Below are 17012 nucleotides of genomic sequence, written 5' to 3'. Positions count from 1 at the left end.
GCGACATCATTGATGTATACAGAGAAAAGAGTCGGCCCAAGAATTGAACCCTGTGGCACCCCCATAGAGACTGCCAGAGGTCCGAACAACAGGCCCTCCGATTTGACACACTGAACTCTGTCTGAGAAGTAGTTGGTGAACCAGGCGAGGCAGTCATTTGAGAAACCAAGGCTGTTGAGTCTGCCGATAAGAATGTGGTGATTGACAGAGTCGAAAGTCTTGGCCAGGTCGATGAATACAGCTGCACAGTATTGTCTCTTATCGATGACGGTTATGATATCGTTTAGGACCTTGAGCGTGGCTGAGGTGCCCCCATGACCAGCTCGGAAACCAGATTGCATAACAGAGAAGGTACGGTGGGATTCGAAATGGTCGGTGATCTATTTGTTAACTTGGCTTTTGAAGACCTTAGAAAGGCAGGGTAGGATAGATATAGGTCTGTGTCATGTTTTGTCTTTTGATTATCATGTCTTGTCCCTGTGCTTCCCTTCCATTTGTCTCCCTCTGCTGGTCTTAGTAGGTTCTTTCCCTCTCTCTTCCCCTCCCTCTCTTCCTCTCTCGCTCTCTCTCTATCGTTCCGTTCCTGCTCCCAGCTGTTCCTCATTCTCCTAACTACCTCATTTAATCTTTCACACCTGTCCCCTATTTTGCCCTCTGATTAGAGTTCCTATTTCTCCCTCTGTTTTCCGCTTCTGTCCTTGTCGGATCTTTGTTTGATGTTTGCTGTTCCGTGTCCTGGTTCCGCCCTGTCGTGTTTTTGCCTTCATCAGATGCTGCGTGTGAGCAGGCGTCCTGGTTCCGCCCTGTCGTGTTTTTTGCCTTCATCAGATGCTGCGTGTGAGCAGGTGTCATCTAAGATATATCCAGGAGTACCGTTTTGTTTAAGTTTGGAATAAAGACTCTGTTTTTGTTAAGTCGCTTTTGGGTCCTCATTCATCTGCATAACAGAAAGATCCGACCAGTATGGACCCAGCGACTACGGATTCTCGCAACACTGCCATCGAGATCCAGGGAGCAATGCTCGGCAGACACGAGCAGGAATTATCTGCTGCTCGTCATGCCGTTGAGACCCTGGCCGCTCAGGTTTCCAACCTCTCAGGACAGTTTCAGAGTCTTCGTCTCGTGCCACCTGTTACTTCCTGGTCTTCCGAGTCTTCGGAACCTAGGGTTAATAACCCACCATGTTACTCTGGGCAACCCACTGAGTGCCGCTCCTTTCTGACCCAGTGTGATATTGTGTTTTCTCTCCAGCCCAACACATACTCACGAGAGAGAGCTCGGATCGCCTACGTCATATCACTCCTTACTGGTCGGGCTCGGGAGTGGGGCACAGCTATCTGGGAGACAAGGGCTGAGTGTACTAACGATTATCAGAGCTTTAAAGAGGAGATGATACGGGTTTTTGATCGTTCAGTTTTTGGGAAGGAGGCTTCCAGGGTCCTGGCTTCCCTATGTCAAGGTGATCGATCCATAACGGATTACTCTATAGAGTTTCGCACTCTTGCTGCATCCAGTGACTGGAACGAGCCGGCGTTGCTCGCTCGTTTTCTGGAGGGACTTCACGCTGAGGTTAAGGATGAGATTCTCTCCCGGGAGGTTCCTTCCAGCGTGGACTCTTTGATTGCACTCGCCATCCGCATAGAACGACGGGTAGATCTTCGTCACCGAGCTCGTGGAAGAGAGCTCGCGTTAACGGTGTTTCCCCTCTCCGCATCTCAACCATCTTCTCCCATCAGCTCAGAGACTGAGCCCATGCAGCTGGGAGGTATTCGCATCTCGACTAAGGAGAGGGAACGGAGAATCACCAACCGCCTTTGTCTCTATTGCGGTTCTGCTGGACATTTTGTCATGTCATGTCCAGTAAAAGGCCAGAGCTCATCAGTAAGCGGAGGGCTACTGGTGAGCGCTACTACTCAGGTCTCTCCATCAAGATCCTGTACTACCTTGTCGGTCCATCTACGCTGGACCGGTTCGGCTGCTTCCTGCAGTGCCTTGATAGACTCTGGGGCTGAGGGTTGTTTTATGGACGAAGCATGGGCTCGGAAACATGACATTCCTCTCAGACAGTTAGGGAAGCCCACGCCCATGTTCGCCTTAGATGGTAGTCTTCTCCCCAGTATCAGATGTGAGACACTACCTTTAACCCTCACAGTATCTGGTAACCACAGTGAGACCATTTCCTTTTTGATTTTTCGTTCACCTTTTACACCTGTTGTTTTGGGTCATCCCTGGCTAGTATGTCATAATCCTTCTATTAATTGGTCTAGTAATTCTATCCTATCCTGGAACGTTTCTTGTCATGTGAAGTGTTTAATGTCTGCTATCCCTCCTGTGTCTTCTGTCCCCTCTACTCAGGAGGAACCTGGTGACTTGACAGGAGTGCCGGAGGAATATCATGATCTGCGCACGGTCTTCAGTCGGTCCAGAGCCAGCTCCCTTCCTCCTCACCGGTCGTATGATTGTTGTATTGATCTCCTTCCGGGGACCACTCCCCCTCGGGGTAGACTTTACTCTCTGTCGGCTCCCGAACGTAAGGCTCTCGAGGATTATCTGTCTGTTTCTCTCAACGCCGGTACCGTGGTGCCTTCTTCCTCTCCCGCCGGAGCGGGGTTTTTCTTTGTTAAGAAGAAGGACGGTACTCTGCGCCCCTGTGTGGATTATCGAGGGCTGAATGACATAACGGTTAAGAATCGTTATCCGCTTCCCCTTATGTCGTCAGCCTTCGAGATGCTGCAGGGAGCTTTTGATCTCCTCAAGAAGCGTTTTACATCCGCTCCTATCCTTGTTACTCCTGACGTCACTAAACAATTTATTGTCGAGGTTGACGCTTCAGAGGTGGGCGTGGGAGCCATTCTGTCCCAGCGCTTCCAGTCTGACGATAAGGTTCATCCTTGCGCTTACTTTTCTCATCGCCTGTCGCCATCGGAACGCAACTATGATGTGGGTAACCGCGAACTGCTCGCTATCCGCTTAGCCATAGGCGAATGGCGACAGTGGTTGGAGGGGGCGACCGTTCCTTTTGTCGTTTGGACTGACCATAAGAACCTTGAGTACATCCGTTCTGCCAAACGACTTAATGCACGTCAAGCTCGTTGGGCGTTGTTTTTCGCTCGTTTCGAGTTCGTGATTTCCTATCGCCCGGGGAATAAGAACACCAAGCCTGATGCCTTATCCCGTCTCTTTAGTTCTTCTGTGGTTTCTACCGACCCCGAGGGGATTCTCCCTGAAGGGCGTGTTGTCGGGTTGACTGTCTGGGGAATTGAGAGACAGGTAAAGCAAGCGCTCACTCACACTGCGTCGCCGCGCGCTTGTCCTAGTAACCTTCTGTTTGTTCCTGTCCCTACTCGTCTGGCTGTTCTTCAGTGGGCTCATTCTGCCAAGTTAGCTGGCCACCCCGGTGTTCGGGGTACGCTTGCTTCTATTCGCCAGCGGTTTTGGTGGCCTACTCAGGAGCGGGACACGCGCCGTTTCGTGGCTGCTTGTTCGGACTGCGCGCAGACTAAGTCAGGTAACTCTCCTCCTGCCGGTCGTCTCAGACCGCTTCCCATTCCTTCTCGACCATGGTCTCACATCGCCTTAGACTTTATTACCGGTCTGCCTTCGTCTGCGGGGAAGACTGTGATTCTTACGGTTATCGATAGGTTCTCTAAGGCGGCACATTTCATTCCCCTCGCTAAGCTTCCTTCCGCTAAGGAGACGGCACAAATCATCATTGAGAATGTGTTCAGAATTCATGGCCTCCCGTTAGACGCCGTTTCAGACAGAGGTCCGCAATTCACGTCACAGTTTTGGAGGGAGTTCTGTCGTTTGATCGGTGCTTCCGTCAGTCTCTCTTCCGGGTTTCATCCCCAGTCTAACGGTCAAGCAGAAAGGGCCAATCAGTCGATTGGTCGCATTTTACGCAGCCTTTCGTTTCGAAACCCTGCGTCTTGGGCAGAACAGCTCCCCTGGGCTGAGTACGCTCACAACTCGCTTCCTTCGTCTGCTACAGGGCTATCTCCGTTTCAGAGTAGTCTTGGTTACCAGCCTCCTCTGTTCTCGTCCCAGCTCGCCGAGTCCAGCGTTCCCTCCGCTCAGGCTTTTGTCCAACGTTGTGAGCGCACTTGGAGGAGGGTCAGGTCTGCACTTTGCCGTTACAGGGCGCAGACTGTGAGAGCCGCCAATAAACGTAGGATTAAGAGTCCTAGGTATTGTCGCGGTCAGAGAGTGTGGCTTTCCACTCGTAACCTTCCCCTTACGACAGCTTCTCGCAAGTTGACTCCGCGGTTCATTGGTCCGTTCCGTGTCTCTCAGGTCGTCAATCCTGTCGCTGTGCGACTGCTTCTTCCGCGACATCTTCGTCGCGTCCACCCTGTCTTCCATGTCTCTTGTGTCAAGCCTTTTCTTCGCGCTCCCGTTCGTCTTCCCTCCCCCCCTCCCGTCCTTGTCGAGGGCGCACCTATTTACAAGGTACGGAAGATCATGGACATGCGTTCTCGGGGACGTGGTCACCAGTACTTAGTGGATTGGGAGGGTTACGGTCCTGAGGAGAGGAGTTGGGTTCCATCTCGGGACGTGCTGGACCGTTCGTTGATTAATGATTTCCTCCGTTGCCGCCAGGGTTCCTCCTCGAGTGCGCCAGGAGGCGCTCGGTGAGTGGGGGGGTACTGTCATGTTTTGTCTTTTGATTATCATGTCTTGTCCCTGTGCTTCCCTTCCATTTGTCTCCCTCTGCTGGTCTTAGTAGGTTCTTTCCCTCTCTCTTCCCCTCCCTCTCTTCCTCTCTCGCTCTCTCTCTATCGTTCCGTTCCTGCTCCCAGCTGTTCCTCATTCTCCTAACTACCTCATTTAATCTTTCACACCTGTCCCCTATTTTGCCCTCTGATTAGAGTTCCTATTTCTCCCTCTGTTTTCCGCTTCTGTCCTTGTCGGATCTTTGTTTGATGTTTGCTGTTCCGTGTCCTGGTTCCGCCCTGTCGTGTTTTTGCCTTCATCAGATGCTGCGTGTGAGCAGGCGTCCTGGTTCCGCCCTGTCGTGTTTTTTGCCTTCATCAGATGCTGCGTGTGAGCAGGTGTCATCTAAGATATATCCAGGAGTACCGTTTTGTTTAAGTTTGGAATAAAGACTCTGTTTTTGTTAAGTCGCTTTTGGGTCCTCATTCATCTGCATAACAGGTCTGTAACAGTTTGGGTCTAGAGTGTCTCCCCCTTTGAAGAGGGGCATGACGGCGGCAGCTTTCCAATCTTTGGGGATCTCAGATGATACGAGAGGTTGAACAGGCTAATAATAGGGGTTGCAACAATTGTCTAGCCCGGCTGATTTGTAGGGGTCCAGATTTTGCAGCTCTTTCAGAACATCGGCTATCTGGATTTGGGTGAAGGAGAAATGGGAGAGGCTTGGGAAAGTTGCTGTGGGGGGTGCAGGGCTGTTGACCGGGGTAGGGGTAGCCAGGTGGAAAGTATGGCCAGCCGTAGAAAAATGCTTATTGAAATTCTCAAGGCCATCAGACTGCTAAACAGCAATCACTAACTCAGATAGGCTGCTGCCTACATAGAGACTCACTAGTCACTTTAAACAATGCCACTTTAATAATGTTTAAAGATCTTTCATTACTAATCTCATATGTATATACGGTATCTTATACCATCTATTGCATCTTGCCTATGCCGCTCGGCCATCACTCATCCATATATTTATATGTACATATTCTTATTCCATCCCTTTAGATTTGTGCATATCAAATCAAATCAAATTTTATTGTTGTTACTTTAGCTAATTAGGTAGTTGTTGGGGAATTGTTCGATTACTTGTTATATATTTCTGCATTGTCGGAACTAGAAGCACAAGCATTTCGCTACACTCGCTTTAACATCTGCTAACCATGTGTACAGTCGTGGCCAAAAGTTTTGAGAATGACACAAATATAAATGTTCACAAAGTTTGCTACTTCAGTGTCTTTAGATATTTTTGTCAGATGTTACTATGGAATACTGAAGTATAATTACAGGCATTTCATAAGTGTCTAAAGCTTTTATTGACAATTACATGAAGTTGATGCAAAGAGTCAATATTTGCAGTGTTGACCCTTCTTTTTCAAGACCTCTGCAATCCGTCCTGGCATGCTGTCAATTAACTTCTGGGCCACATCCTGACTGATGACAGCCCATTCTTGCATAATCAATGCTTGGAGTTTGTCAGAATTTGTGTTTTTTTGTTTGTCTCTTGAGGATTGACCACAAGTTCTCAATGGGATTAAGGTCTGGGGAGTTTCCTGGCCATGGACCCAAAATATCGATATTTTGTTCCCGAGCCACTTAGTTATCATTTTTGCCTTATGACAAGGTGCTCCATCATGCTGGAGAAGACATTGTTCATCACCAAACTGTTCCTGGATGGTTGGGAGAAGTTGCTCTCGGAGGATATGTTGGTACCATTCTTTATTCATGGCTGTGTTCTTAGGCAAAATTGTGAGAGAGCCCACTCCCTTGGGTGAGAAGCAACCCCACACATTAATGGTCTCAGGATGCTTTACTGTTGGCATGACACAGGGCTGATGGTAGCGCTCACCTTGTCTTCTTCTCCGGACAAGCTTTTTTTCCGGATGCCCCAAACAATCGGAAAGGGGATTCATCAGAGAAAATGACTTTATCCCAGTCCTCAGCAGTCCAATCCTTGTACCTTTTGCAGTATATCAGTCTGTCCCTGATGTTTTTCCTGGAGAGAAGTGGCTTCTTTGCTGCCTTTCTTGACACCAGGCCATCCTCCAAAAGTCTTTGCCTCACTGTGCGTGCAGATGCACTCACACCTGCCTGCTGCCATTCCTGAGCAAGCTCTGTACTGGTGGTGCCCCACAGCTGAATCAACTTTATGAGATGGTCCTGGCGCTTGCTGGACTTTCTTGGGCGCCCTGAAGCCTTCTTCACAACAATTGAACCGCTCTCCTTGAAGTTCTTGATGATCCGATAAATGGTTGATTTAGGTGCAATCTTACTGGCAGCAATATTCTTGCCTGTGAAGCCCTTTTTGTGCAAAGCAATGATGACGGCACGTGTTTCCTTGCAGGTAACCATGGTTGACAGAGGAAGAACAATGATTCCAAGCACCACCCTCCTTTTGAAGCTTCCAGTCTGATATTCGAACTCAATCAGCATGACAGAGTGATCTCCAGCCTTGTCCTCGTCAACACTCACACCTGTGTTAACGAGAGAATCACTGACATGATGTCAGCTGGTCCTTTTGTGGCAGGGCTGAAATGCAGTGGAAATGTTTTTGGGGGATTCAGTTCATTTGCATTGCAAAGAGGGACTTTGCAATTAATTGCAATTCATCTGATCCCTCTTCATAACATTCTGGAGTATATGCAAATTGCCATCATACAAACTGAGGCAGCAGACTTTGAAAATTAATATTTGTGTCATTCTCAAAACTTTAGGCCACGACTGTATGTGACCAATAAAATGTGATATGATTTGAGTTATTGCATTCATTGTCTGTGTGTCAAGTTTACAAACTATCATTTCAAGTTGATCAAAGTTCATATATTCAACTTCTCAGATGCATTCAGATTAAGTTTTTAAATTCACTTCTCTAAAGTCAGATTCAAAACCAAAAACATCCTGGTACTTAGCCAGCCAGGAAAAGTACAGGAGAACAGATAGAATGAAATGCTCACTGTGGTAAACAGAAGCTTCCTGTTAGCTTTCTGAAGCTAATGTGGCATGTTGAATTTATTTTCTTCCTATGAATTTGGCTCTAGCGTTCAAACCGTTTCAGCTATAAACTATAAACTCCATTCCTGAAAGCTAAGACTCTGGAATATGAATGTACCTTCTGTTCCCCTCTATGATGATCACAGTTCGCGTTAAAAAGGACAAATTGGCCTCCATAAGAATACAGTTGAATAGCCCTGTCATAGTCCTTCTAAGGATAGCCTGTCCACTCCCTATTAAATCTTGCTCTTGTGACGAACTGGGTTCGAACCAGGTCTCCTACATGTCACAAGAATGTGTTAGCCCACTTAGCTAAAGCCCATATGGATGAGTTCTGGAAGCTAACACAAGTCATAAAGTCTCCAGCAAGGTTACACATCAAAAGTTACATTTCAACCCCCTTTCACCTCCTACTCAGAGATCACGGCACCAATATAACTGACTGGGTTGGAAATCAAGCCTACAACACAACAACACTTTCTGTGGCAAACAGAAGCAGAAGGATCTGTGCACCCCATTTAATGACAGATTACCAGAGGTGGTTTGGTGATCAATGCACGTGATGAACAACCTTGCCTGAGACCTGAAGACACGTGACAGTTTGACTGATGGGGTTCTAACCCAGGTTTCCTGTGCGCCAGACAATGTAACTTTTCAGGTCTCAGACAAGTTACTCATCACAAGAACGAGGTCACCGAACCACCTGGTTTACACTTCACTCCCCTTTGACCTCCTCCTTGAAGAGACGGATCCAAGTCACAGGGCCAATTCCTAGGCTTTAGCTCAACAGGCTAACACAGTCTTAACCCAGTCAGTCACATGTTAACCTTATAATGACTACCCTTGCCGGAAACTTGAAACTAACACGTCTAACACAAACTAACACATGTCAAACTAACAGGTCTTCAGGTCTCAGGCAAGGTTCTTATCACATAAGCATGGATCACCAAACCATGCTCTTTTGATGATCAACCTTGCTGGATCTTAGTTATTAGTGCAGCAGTTTGGGATCTGTGAAATTCACTTATCAGCCTGAAGTGTCAACTTTTTAATTGCAAGGTGTGTTGGAATGCTTCAGGAGGACAGCCACATGTGTTTCCGCAGAAGTCCTGAGTTCAAGTCTCCATATGAGCTGAATCAGGGGGAAGCAGTACTCGCTAAGCAGGCAGAGTGATGTCCTTTACAGTGGTGCCACTGGACTTGGATCTACAGTTGCGCTGGTTCAGCCCCTGGGGTTGCTGTGGAGTGAGTTTAGGGGGAGAATGTAGCAGATGGGAATCTGTGGAACTCACTCATCAACCTGAAGTGCCCTTGCGCAATTGAAGAGGCCTTGCACGGTACGTTGGAACACTTCACGAGGGTGGTCATGTGTGTTTGCGAGGCAGAGGTCCTGAGTTCAAGTCTCGGTATGAGCTGAATCTGGGGGAAGCGGTACTCCCTAAGCAAATCAGTCACCGGATTCATTAATAAGTGCATCAATGATGTCTTCCCCACATTGACCATACGTACATTTACCAACCAGAAGCCATGTATTACCGGCTACATCCGCACTGAGCTAAAGGTTAGAGTTGCCGCTTTCAAGGAGCGGAACAATAATCTGGACACTTAAAAGAAATCCCGCTACGTCCTCTGACGACTGTGTGACCACGCTCTCCGTAGCCGATGTGATGTGAGTAAGACCTTTAACATTCACAGAATATCCACGTGTGCAAGGATATTGGACATTTTATCAAAGTCTACTGGATGACAACTTGCTTTTAACGAAGACAGAAGTACACTATACAGTGCATTCGGAAAGTATTCAGTTCCCTTCCCTTTTTCCACATTCTGTTCTGTTACAGCCTTATTCTACAATGGATTAAATAAAAAAAATATCTCATTAATCTACACACAATACCTCATATTGACAAAGCAAAAACAGAAATACCTTATTTGCATAAGTATTCAGACCCTTTGTTATGAGACTCAACGTTGGGCTCAGGTGCATCCTGTTTCCATTGATCATCCTTTAGATGTTTCTACAACTTGATTGGAGTCCACCTGTGGCCAATTCAATTGATTGGACATGATTTGGAAAGGCACACACCTGTCTATATAAGGTCCCGCAGTTGACAGTGCATGTCAGAGCAAAAACCAAGCCATGAGGTCAAAGGAAGGGTACCAAAATATTTCTGCATCATTGAAGGTCCCCAAGAACACAGTGGCCTCCATCATTATTAAATGGAAGAAGTTTGGAACCACCAAGACTCTTCCTAGAGCTGGCCTCCCGACCAAACTGAGCAATCGAGGGAGAAGGACCTTGGTCAGGGAAGTGACCAAGAACCCAATAGTCACTCTGACAGAGTTAATCTCTGCAGCAGTACACCAATCAAGCCTTTATGGTAGAGTGGCCAGACGGAAGCTACTTCTCAGTAAAAGGCACATGACAGGACACTTGGAGTTTTCCAAAAGGCACCTGAAGACTCTCAGACCATGAGAAAAAAGATTATCTGGTCTGGTGAAACCAAGATTGAACTCTTTGGCCTCAATGCCAAGCATCACATCTGAAGGAAACCTGGCACCATCCCTACTGTGAAGAATGGTGGTGGCAGCATCATGCTGTGGGGATGTTTTTCAGCGGCAGGGACTGGAAGACTAGTCAGGATAGAGGGAGGGAAAAGGTTTGCCTTCCAACAGGACAAGACCCTAAGCACACAGCCAAGACAATACAGGAGTGGCTTTGGGACAAGTCTATGAATGTCCTTGAGTGGCCAAGCCAGAGCCTGGACTTGAACCCAATTGAACATCTCTGGAGACCTGAAAATAGCTGTGCAGCGACGCTCCCCATCCAACCTGACAGAGCTTGAGAGGACCTGCAGAGAAGAATGGGAGAAACTCCCCAAATACAGGTTTGCCAAGCGTGTAGTGTCATACCCATGAAGACTCGAGGCTGTAATCGCTGCCAAAGGTGCTTCAACAAAGTACTGAGTAAAGGGTCTGAATACTTATGTAAATGTCATATTTCAGTTTTAAATGTTTTTTCTTTGTCATTATGGGGTATTGTGTGTAGATTGATGAGAAAGAAAAAAATATTTAATCCATTTTAGAATAAGGCTGCAACGTAACAAAATGTGGAAAAAGTCAAGGGGTCTGAATACTTGTCTTGTCCGTTTATTCTGTTTATTGTGGCAGCACCATTTTACTGAGTCAAATGCCTTTTCATGCATATGTATTTAGTGAATAAAGGTGATTCTGATTTAACTGACGAAAATTCTGTTATCAAAGTAATTTCCTTAATATGTGAAATGTCACGAATGTTTTAAAACTTTGTGTCCTGCTAAACACGCCTGTGGCCCACCTGTCCACCATGGCAACATGCACTCCCTGCACGTATTGCTTACTGTCAGTGACAACCACAAAGTATTTCTGGCCAATAGTCACACCAAATAGAATTTGGCCACACCCCTTCTTGTGCAGCTGGCAGCGAGCCAATTGAAACCGCAAGTACTGTACACAATATACAAGTATATTTATCACCACTCTGTTACCATCTGGCAAACGATATTGGAGTATCGGGTCTCGGACCAACAGCCCCCGAGACAGCTTCTACCACAAGGCGATCAGACATCAGACTGTTGAACACCTAACCCTAGCTGTCTATCAGCTCAGACCTGCACCTTAGAGACTATTTGCACTGACTCTCCACACATTAATCTCTCCACACACACACACACACACACACACACACACACACACACACACACACACACACACACACACACACACACACACACACACACACACACACACACACACACACACACACAGACACAGACACAGACACATAAACACACACACACACACACACACACACACACACACACACACACACACACACACACACACACACACACACACACACACACACACACACACACACACACAGACACATAAACACACACACGCTTACATAAACACACAATCGACGCTGCTGTTCTATTTATATACTCATTCAACTGCACGAGGGTCATTCCATGAAGAGTGCCTTTTACCTCTTTGATATTTGAAGTAGAAATTGCCTCCCAATATTGAATTTTAAAAGCCTGTTTTATGAAATGAAGTGTCCTTTAATATAGAACACATGGAGAATTTAATATGAATTATACTTGCTAAAGTGCCAAGATTCAGCATTTTGACATCCCTCAATGTACCCTCTGTGACTTCTAGGAAGATTTTAACTCACTTAATCTCAACATTTGTCCAAGTTTTCGCCAGCATTGTAAAGCAATACTTCTTACAAAAACAAGTAGTGATGAAGTCAATCTCCCGTCTACTTTGAGCCATGAGAGATTTACATGCATATTATTAATGTTAGCGCTCTGTGTACATTTAAGGGCCAGCCGTGCTGCCCTGTTCTGAGCCAATTGCAATTTTCCGAAATCCTCTTTGTGGCACCTGACTACACGTCTGGACAGTAGTCCAGGTGTGACAAAACTAGGGCCTGTCGGACCTGACTTGTTGATAGTGTTTTTAATAAGGCAGAGCTGCGCTTTATTATGGACAGACTTCTCCCCATCTTTGTTACTGCTGCATCAACATGTTTTGACCATGACAGTTTACAATCCAGGGTTACACCAAGCAGTTTAATCACCTCAATTTGCTCGATTTCCACATCATTCATTTCAAGATTTAGTTGAGGTTTAGGGTTTAGTGAATGATTAGTCCCAAATACAATGCTTTTAGTTTTTGAAATATTTAGGACTAACTTATTTCTTGCCACTCATTCTGAAATGAACTGCTGCTCTTTGTTAAGTGTTGCAGTCATTTAACTCGCTGTAGTAGCTGATCTGTAAAGTGTTGAGTCATCCGCATACTGTACATAGACACACTGGCTTTACTGAAAGCCAGTGGCATGTCATTAGTAAAGACTGAATAAAGTAAGGGGTCTAGACAGCTGCCCTGGGAAATTCCTGATTCTACCTGGATTATGTTGGAGATGCACCCTCTGTGTTCTGTTAGACAGGTAACTCTTTATCCACAATATAGCAGGGTGTGTAAAGCCACAACACATACGTTTTTCCAGCAGCAGACTATGATCAATAATGTCAAAAGCTGCACTGAAGTCTAACAAAACAGCTCCCACAATCTTTTTATCATAAATTTCTCTCAGCCAATCATCAGTCATTTGTGTAAGTGCCGTGCATGTTTAATGTCCATCCCTATAAGAGTGCTGAAAGTCTGATGTCAATTTGTTTACTGAAAATAGCATTGCATCTGGTCAAACACATTTTTTTTCAAAAGTTTACTAAGTTGGTAACAGGCTGATTAGTCGGCTATTTGAGCCAGTAACGGGGGCTTTACCATTCTTGAGGAGGGGAATTACTTTTTCTTTCCTCCAGGCCTGAGGGCACACACTTTCTTGTAGGCTTAGATTGAAGATATGGCAAATAGGAGTGGCAATATCGTCCACGGTTATCCTTAGTATTTTTCCATCCAAGTTGTCAGACCCAGGTGGCTTGTCATTGTTGATAGACAACAGCAAACATGTATTGGATCAATAATTTGTTCACCTCTTCCACACACACTTTTCGGAATCCAAAATTACAATGCTTGTCTTTCATAATTTGGTCAGATATACTTTTAAAATTTTAATTTAACCTTTATTTAACGAGGCAAGTCTTGGATGGGTAATGTCAGCGTTTGTTGCTGGCATGTCATGCCTAAGTTTGCTAATCTTGCCGATGAAAAAATCATTAAAGTAGTTGTCAATATCAGTGGGTTTTGTGATGAATGAGCCATCTGATTCAATGAATGATGGAGCTGAGTTTGCCTTTTTGCCCAAAATTGTATTTAAGGTACTACAAAGCTTTTTACTATCATTCTTTATATCAGGTCAGCTGGTTCTACTCTATTTGGCCATTTTCTGGTGTTTTGTGGAGGGAAACTGAGCGGGTCAAGCATAACAAGTCGACCCTCTTATCCATAGACAGGCTAGAAATGATATAACATGTATTTATTTTTTGTGAAGCTTGCATTCAATTGCCCCTCCCTGTTGCATACAACAAGCTTCCATTCCCACGTCACCAGCGGATTCATGGCTGATTTAAGATGAAATCGTCAACCCTGTTACGTTCAACCCTGTGACTTTATTTGGCACGTAACAGGCACTTACTATAGTATTTTTTTATTTTATTTAATCTCTTGAGACGGGTAAACATGTTTTTTATGAAGTGGAACGTGCTCTTTTTGACAGAATGTTAAAATTAGGCGAAATCAAACGTTTTTTGGGACCAAGTTACACTTCTAAAAAGGCACCCATCTCTTACACACAAGGTCACACACACACACAGATTGCAATTTCAAATCAAATCAACGTTTATTTGTCACACGCGCTGAATACAACAGGTAGACCTTACAGTGAAATGCTTACTTACAGGCTCTAACCAATAGTGCAAAAAAGGTATTAGGTGAACAATTTGCACATCATCCTGTAAATGTCTTTATTAGTACATCTATACATGCACAATTCATATTGTAGCTTATAGTGTAGTCTAGTTTTTTGCTTAGTGTTCATTGTGTACATACTGTATGTGGATTGTGTAAATTCTGCGTCTATATATCCTGTCTCTATATTCTGTTTATTGTGTGCATGTTCTTTTTTATTGTGGCAGCACCATTTCAGTCAAATTTCTTTACATGCAAATGTATCTGGCGAATAAAGGTGATTCTGATTTTACTTCGGTAAATTCTGTTATCCAGGTAAATTACAACCTTCCATCTTGGTTATGAACGCAGCATTAGTGAGCCACGTGGTGAAAGTCAAAATTAAAAACAACTGTTAAGTGTTAAAAGTGGATCTCATGTAAGTAGCCACAGATGAAAGGGGTTATCACAATATTTTCCTGAAGTTCTCTTCTCTAAGGTTATCGACATTTCAAAAGACTGCAATGCATGATTCTGCAGCTAGAACTTTCTAGCCCAAGTCTAGCTACAGCAGTTAGCCCCATGAAAGGGTAGGTCCCTGGCGGCAACTAGTTAGCAATCTTCCAGCGAAGTAAACATACCACCACTGGTGTTATGGACGTCTCCGTCTGTTGTGTTGGCAAGGTAAGATCACAAGTAAGATATTATTGCTTTTGGAACCCCCTACGAAATATTGTATATATTCAAATCCGTTTCTGTACGCTGGAAGTCTTCGGAAGGTAGCGTGGCCGAGTGGTCTAAGGCGCTGGATTTAGGCTCCAGTCATTTCGATGGCGTGGGTTCGAATCCCACCGCTGCCAAATTATTTTTATTAAACGTCAAGTCTTAATTATCTCTACACTTCACAGAACAATGTATTAGGAGTAGGGCTGTCAAACAATAGACAAAAAATTGAGTTAGTTGCAGGATTTGCTGTGGTTAATCACAATTCATTTTCTCAAATTGAACTGTAAATTAAGATTTTTTTTATACAAAAAGCATTACAAGAATATTGAAGTCTAAATTGATAAAGCACACGTTGATAAAGCCCACACATCCAAATATCAACTTATTTTGACATCGCATTGTTGTTTTCATCGCTTATGTATTTTGGATGCTTTCAGTGTATTCTGAACGCTTTCAGACAATACGATTAAAACAAATGAGTGCATCAAAAATTGACTACGGCTCAACGTTCAACACCATAGTGCCCTCAAAGCTCATCACTAAGCTAAGGACCCTGGGACTAAACACTTTCCTCTGCAACTGAATCCTGGACTTCCTGATGGGGTGCCCCAAGGTGGTAAGGGTAGGCAACAACCCATATGCCACGCTAATCCTCAACACCGTGGCCGCTCAGGGGTGTGTACTTAGTCCCCTCCTGTACTCCCTGTTCACCCACGACTGCGTAGCCAAGCACAACTCCAACATCATCATTAAGTTTCCTGGAGACACAACAGTGATAGTCCTGATCACCGACAACGACGAGACAGCCTATAAGGAGGAGGTCAGAGACCGGGCAGTGTGGTGCCAGGAAAAACAACCTTTCCCTCAATGTGAGCAAGACAAATGACCTGATCGTGGACTATAGGAAAAGGAGGGCCGAACAGACTCCATTACCATCGACGGGGCTGTAGTGAAGCAGGTTGAGAGTTTCAAGTTCCTTGGTGTCCACATCACCAACTAACTATCATGGGCCAAACACATCAAGACAGTTGTGAAGAGGGCACGACAACACCTTTTCAGGAGACTGAAAAGATTCGGCATGGGTCCCCAGATCCTCAAAAAGTTTGGTTGCATCACCATCTGGTATGGCAACTGCTCGGCATCTGACCATAAGGCGCTACAGATGGTAGTGCGTACGGTCCAGTACATCACTGGGGACAAGCTTCCTGCCATCCAGGACCTATATACTAGGCGGGGTCGGAGGAAGACCCAAAAAATTGTCAGAGACTCCAGTCACCCAAGTATATAGCCTGCCCCCCCCATTTGTTTTTACACTGCTGCTACTCTCTGTTTATTATCTAAGCATAGTCACTTTACCCCTACCAACATGTACAAATGACCTCAAATAACCTGTATCCCTGCACATTCTTTTTTATTTAACCTTTATTTGACTAGGCAAGTCAGTTAAGAACAAATTATTATTTACAATGACGGCCTACCAAAAGGCCTCCTGCGGGGACGGGGGCTGGGATTAAAATATATATATTTTTTTTATAGGACAAAACACATCCCCAACAAGAGAGACAACACTACATAAAGAGAGACCTAAGACAACACAGCATGGTAACAACACAACAACATGGTAGCAACACAACATGGCAGCAGCACAACATGGTACAAACATTTATTGGGCATAGACAGCAGCAAGAAGGTAGAGACAACAATACATCACGGAAAGCAGCCACAACTGTCAGTAAGAGTGTCCATGATTGAGTCTTTGAATGAAGAGATTGAGATAAAAACTGTCCAGTTTGAGTGTTTGTTGCAGCTCGTTCCAGTCGCTAGCTGCAGCGAACTGAGAAGACGAGCGACCTAGGGATGCGTGTGCTCTTGGGAGAATGTGACTGGTAGAACGCGTGTTGTATGTGGAGGATGAGGGCTGCAGTAAATATCTCAGATAGTGGGGAGTGAGACCTAAGCGCGTTTTATAAATAAGCATCAACCAGTGGGTCTTGCGACGGGTATACAGAGATGCCTCGGTACCGGTACCCCCTGTATATAGCCTCGTTATTGTATACAGTCTCGTTACTTTTTGATACTTTTTTAACTTTAGTTTATTTAGTAAATATTTTCTTAACTCTTTCTGGAACTGCATTGTTGGTTAAGGGCTTGTAAGTAAGCACTTCATGGTAAGTTCTACCACCTGTTGTATTCGG

General features: G+C 45.1%; 1 protein-coding gene and 1 non-coding gene across 2 annotated transcripts in view; both read left to right on the top strand.

Moving 5' to 3' along the window:
- The first annotated feature begins 14666 nt into the window (after nucleotides 1–14666).
- Nucleotides 14667–17012, top strand: part of mrtfab (myocardin related transcription factor Ab) — a 62716-nt gene continuing 60370 nt past the window's right edge. Inside the window, exon 1 of the mRNA XM_038974809.1 lies at nucleotides 14667–14775. The gene's annotated coding sequence lies outside the window, so the exon portion shown is untranslated. The remainder of the gene's footprint in view (nucleotides 14776–17012) is intronic.
- trnal-uag lies at nucleotides 14870–14951 on the top strand. The gene has a single exon. It is a non-coding gene; the product is annotated as a tRNA-Leu (tRNA).

The sequence above is a fragment of the Salvelinus namaycush genome, chromosome 35 (genome assembly GCF_016432855.1).
Source record: "Salvelinus namaycush isolate Seneca chromosome 35, SaNama_1.0, whole genome shotgun sequence".
Lineage (NCBI taxonomy): Eukaryota > Metazoa > Chordata > Actinopteri > Salmoniformes > Salmonidae > Salvelinus > Salvelinus namaycush.
This window is presented reverse-complemented; position numbering and strand designations above follow the sequence as displayed.